Source organism: Chrysemys picta, chromosome 6 (genome assembly GCF_011386835.1).
Source record: "Chrysemys picta bellii isolate R12L10 chromosome 6, ASM1138683v2, whole genome shotgun sequence".
NCBI lineage: Eukaryota > Metazoa > Chordata > Testudines > Emydidae > Chrysemys > Chrysemys picta.
Window position 1 is genome coordinate 52,485,539 of NC_088796.1, and position 5,439 is coordinate 52,490,977.

The window sequence follows — 5,439 nt, forward strand, 5'->3', positions numbered from 1 at the left end:
ACCACTGGTTTGTTTTGTTTTTTACACCAGCTGTCAATAGCCTACAAGTACCATTCTGACAGCTAGGGATCAGCTAGACAGGGGTAGGCAACTTTTCAGAAGTGGTGTGCTGAGTCTTCATTTATTCACTCGGATTTAAGGTTTCGCGTGCCAGTAATAAATTTTAACATTTTTAGAAGGTCTCTTTCTATAAGTCTACAATATATACCTACACTATTGTTGTATGTAGAGTAAATAAGGGGTTTAAAATGTTTAAGATCGGTGGCCAGGACCCAGGCAGTGAGAGTGCCACTGAAAATCAGCTCGCGTGCCGCCTTCGGCACACGTGCCATAGGTTGCCTACCCCTGAGCTAGACATATTGGCATCCCAACTATGTACCTTTTCCCCTGTCACTTCACCTCTGCAGGAACTAGGAGGGGAGTGGCATAGGAGCCACTGTAGTTGGGCCTACACCACCAGAGGATTATCCTACACAGGTTAATCCCCTGGGTTTACAATGGCAGCTTCTGCTGTCAGAGCAGTGCAATGCAGCCTCAGCGTGGCCAGAAATCTGATGCCAAGTGTCACTTACACCGAGGGAGAGAGAAAATGCATGTAACTTTAATTCAGGAAATCCACAGCAAAATAAGAATAAGTAATGGCAGTTGTGACTATTTTAGGCCCAATCATTCCATTTTCCCAGGTTTAGGAATCCTACAAAATAAATAAATAAATAAATATAAGTTCTACACCAGGAACAACAGCAGTACCACCAGGATATTTATTGTAGTAGAAATTGGTTTGGCTATGGTTACTTATACAGATAATAATTAAAATAGATCCAACTCTGCACAAGTCTCCCTGTGAAGTTAATGAGACTTGTGCGTGCAAAAGAACTGCAGTATCTGGGATTATCAATACACTCTGTTACCCAAAGTGATGTAAGTATAGTCATATAGACTAGGACTCTTTAAAAGCAAATCAAGCCTGGTATCAGGTATTACATGTTAATTGGTCATAAAATATGGCTCAGAAAGCATACTTTATATAGTGTTACTTGAGGCCAAACTCTGCTCCAAATTACATTTGGGAAACTCCACTCATTTCAGTGGAACCGTCCAGATGCAACTGAACAATATTATAAATTAAAGATTTAGGCCCAGAATTTGCTGCCCTTACTTGTGTTGATCAGTACCTTATTCTGCGAGTAGATCCACCAATTTCAGTGTAAGTAAGGTGGCAGAATCTGGCCGTCAGTTAGGTCTGATACAGCTCCCACTGAAGCCAATGGGAATCTCCACTAATTTAAAAATTAGTTCTGATTTTGTGTAGTGTTGAAACATGGGGTTTCTCAAACCTTTCTGTGAAACATCTAATGTAGTGTTTGTTATTTAACAAATTTCTCCCCTTCCTTAATTTGCTCATCATTTTACGGGACTTGGTTTCAGAACAACTCTATGTAAGTCCATACATCACATCTTTTAAAATATGCATTCTCACTATATGCTCTTTATAAGCAATGACACCTCAACCTCACACTTTGCAGTTTGCTAATCAAGGCAATAATTGTTTTACCAGAGACAATTCACAAGATGTCTGAGAAATGAATATTAAAGATGAACTAGGTATACATCCATCTACTGAAATATCCCTAGTGTTTTGTCACTGTAGCTAGCATCATAATATAAAATGTGATTATATCAGCTTCAGTGTCTAAAGCATGTACACTACATTTCAGTAATAATCTTCAAATCCCCTAAAATTTATTTAAATTAAACCAAATACAAAAAAAAAATTGCAGACAAAACTTCCTTTTAATATTGAACATGTAATGAATTACTAAATCAAGGGTTTACTAAAGGATTTTGAAACTGATGATTACAGTTAGTATGATTTCTGCTTTTGGAATCAATTACTTCATCTCTTGTACAAAAGATAGCTCTGAAGAGTCCAAGGTATGCCCTGGAGATTTTGTTCCTCATTTTATTGAATTTATATTATATAGTATACCTGTACAGTCTATTTTAACCGAAAAGACAATTTAATTTTAGACAAATTATGTCATGAACACATTTTAAAGTAATATCCAACAGAAGTTGGTCCCAATAAGAGATATTACCTCACCCACCATGTCTCTCTAATATGCTGGGATGGACACAGCTACACCATCACTGCATACAACATTTTTAAGTGACAACAACGAGAAAGCAAAATCAAGGGGCCAAAGAGAGCATTCCTGCAAGTTGTCCAAGAAACAGTCTAAGTGTTCATTACATTAGACTCCAAAATAAAATTTCATGTCAAGGGGAAGAGCAAATGCACAAATAATTCTTAAATGTGCTCCTCCTCTCTCCCCTTTATACTCTCTCTAACACACACATTTTGAAGCAAGTTTCAGAAAATCCAAAAAAAGAAACTTAATCATTTTTGAACTTGGGTTGAATTTGAACTTTTTACCTAGAGGTCAAAAGGTTGAGTGAACATACTGTTTCCTTGTTTCAGCCCATCAGGTTCCACAAAGGAACCATTTTTGTTGTGCACATATGAATACACTGCAGTGGGATTAATTATAAACATAGCCCTGTAAGTGTCTGTGCACGTGAATGATTCTTTCTGTGGGTTGAGCTGCAAACAAGAATAAAGTGAATCCTAAACCTCAGAATACAGCCTCTGTGCTCTCTTTTAAATAGTTTTATTCATTTCCATTCCAGGTGAAAAGAGCTACAATTTACAGACCAAATCCCCAGCGTATGTGTTGCAGTTTGTGTCATGACAACTGTACAAAGCTGAACCTTGTATCTAACACGTGGTGTGCTACCTCGGAAACTTTTGAAACTCAACACTTTTCAAAACTTTTCAGCTTTTCATGTTACAAGACGTGTGCTGTCAATAAACGTCACATAGCTGGAAGTACTAATGTGTAAATTCACATCAGTCAGAGATGAAATGGGGGAAAAGGCCAGCAAACTTCCATCTCTTCGCCCTATGTTCAAAGCTGAGTGTGAACTGACATTTTAAAAATAAATGTGACAAAAAATGCCATGTCTTGCCAGTGCTCCTGAATTTCTGTTCTACTGGGAAAGCTAGTGTTAGCTAGCCTTGCTGTGCAAAGAACACACTTTCCTTTCTTGTGATTCCTGCTGTGGCATAATCATTAGGCTTGCATCCATTTTTTGACCTGAACAGACTGAAAATGCAACTCCAGAAAAATCAGTTCTATAACAACACACACTTTGTCAGAGTTAAAATATTTTGCTGTATTTGAAATAAACAAGGGGTATAACCTCAAATGTAGAAAATAAATGTGACATGTAGGAATTGCACTCCATTGAAATAACATATGTAATTCAGTTTTATAGGACAAACCACCAAGTCATTTAAGCAAAAATTATTTTGAATTATTGGAATTACAAAACTTATGGGGCCAGTATTGACCTAGTGGATATCTTTTGATGCATGATCCTAGAACTGCATTTTCTATTGTGAGGTCCTGTGACTGAAAGCACCCCTGTATTCACACTCTACGAACCATTGTAACAATGTTTGTACAAAATATGCATTGTGAGGTATCATTGGAAAACTAATAACTCGCTGGTCAATAATATCTGGCAAAATGTATGTAGCAACATTATATGTAAAGTTATGAATTCCCCCTGTATGATGCTGTTAGCACATGTATAAAACCAGCAGCCCTACCCAGGCAAAAGTGGTTAAACAAGCCTATCCTAAATAAAGCAATGTGTGTTTAACCTCACTTTACATGCAAGTAGTAAACAGGGTCCTCAAGAAAGCAGGGGGAAGATGTGAGGCATCTCCAGTTACAGGGCTGACAGTGACAGAACCCTTTACTGGTCTGGATTGCACCCCAAAATGTGATAGGTCCCTAGTAAAAATCTGGTCTGGATCTTACCCAAGAAGTAAAACAAACCCCAAACCTGTCTAGATCACGCAATTGCAATCTGCCTTGTATAAAGAGTGGTTCATAGCTGCATCTCCCAAACAGCACTTCAAGAAAGATGGTGCACAATTCCTTCCCAACTCCCTCTTTGCTCCAGTGGGATAATAATCTGCTACTTATGCCTATCAGTAGCAGATACTGATACTTCTTGTCCCCTATCTTGCTCAGCTATGCCAATTCAGCTGCATTGACAGCATTAGGAATGCAAGGGTGTTGTAGGCATGTTGGTCCCAGGATATTAGGTGCAAGGTGGGTGAGGTAATATCTTTTATTGGACCAGCTTCTGTTGGTGAGATAGACAAGCTTTTGAGTTTACACAGAACTCTTCTTCAGGTCTGGGAAACGTAGAGTCATAGCTAGGAAGACAGAATCAAAGTTCCACCCACCACCTTGCAGGGAGGTGGGAATAGCGGGTTTACCATTATAGTCTGGGGACTCTGTGCAAGGGTACAGTGGCATCTTACTCTCCTTTATGTCTATTACTGGCTGCACAGCCTGGGTCACCATCTAGCAATATGTAAATAAAGTGACATAGAACCAAGATTTTCATTAAAGATAAAAAATAATAATATTGAAGAGTTCCATGAGTTGTGTGACTTTCTTCATTTAAGAAAGAATAAATATTGAGCAGCCTCACCGTTAAAGCTCATATGCAAACAGTCTGTGCTTCCAAAAAGAAAGTAATGAATCTGTGAAATTGTTTAATGAACTCAGTTTCCAGGAGCTTAGTTATATGAATTATATATATATATCCAAACATTATGAATGAATTTGATAGTTGACTAGTGCCAATCAGAATAATTTCCTTTGAACTTCTATTCATGTGGATATCCACGTAATCACATGTATATCCACTGTGACAAAGTTCCTCCTCTATCTTGGTGGGTCCTGTGCTTATTGGTGGATTTTCTTGCCTCAGAGATTCACCATGTGAGTTGGGGAACAGCCCCAAGACCTTCCCCTCTGGAAGAACCCACAGTCCAGGTCAATTGGGAGGCTTGGGGAGAACTAGGCCCACCCTCTACTCCAGGTTCCAGCCCAGGGCCCTGTGGACTGCAGCTGTCTATAGTGCCTCCTGTAACAGCTGCATGACAGCTACAACTCCCTGGGCTACTTCCCCATAACCTCCTCCAAACACCTTCCTTATTCTCACCACAGGATCTTCCTCCTGGTGTCTGATAACGCTTGTGCTCCTCAGTCCTCCAGCAACACACACTCTCAGCTCCTTGCGCCTCTTGCTCCCAGCTCCTCACACTCATACCACAAACTGAAGTGAGCTCCTTTTTAAAACCCAGGTGCCCTGATTAGCCTGCCTTAATTGATTCTAACAGCTTCTTCTTAATTGGCTCCAGGTATCCTAATTAGCCTGCCTGCCTGAACTGGTTCTAGCAGGTTCCTGATTACTCTAGTGCAGCCCCTGCTCTGGTCACTCAAGGAACAGAAAACTATTCATCCAGTGACCAGTATATTTGCCCTCTACCAGACTCCTGTACCCCACTGG

General features: G+C 39.6%; 1 long non-coding RNA gene across 1 annotated transcript; it reads right to left on the reverse strand.

Moving 5' to 3' along the window:
• Nucleotides 1-591: 591 nt before the first annotated feature.
• Nucleotides 592-5,211, reverse strand: LOC135972464 (uncharacterized). The gene is made up of 3 exons (XR_010588921.1): nt 5,092-5,211; nt 4,358-4,445; nt 592-694 (listed from the first exon to the last, which is right to left on the reverse strand). It is a non-coding gene; the product is annotated as an uncharacterized LOC135972464 (long non-coding RNA).
• Nucleotides 5,212-5,439: the final 228 nt, after the last annotated feature.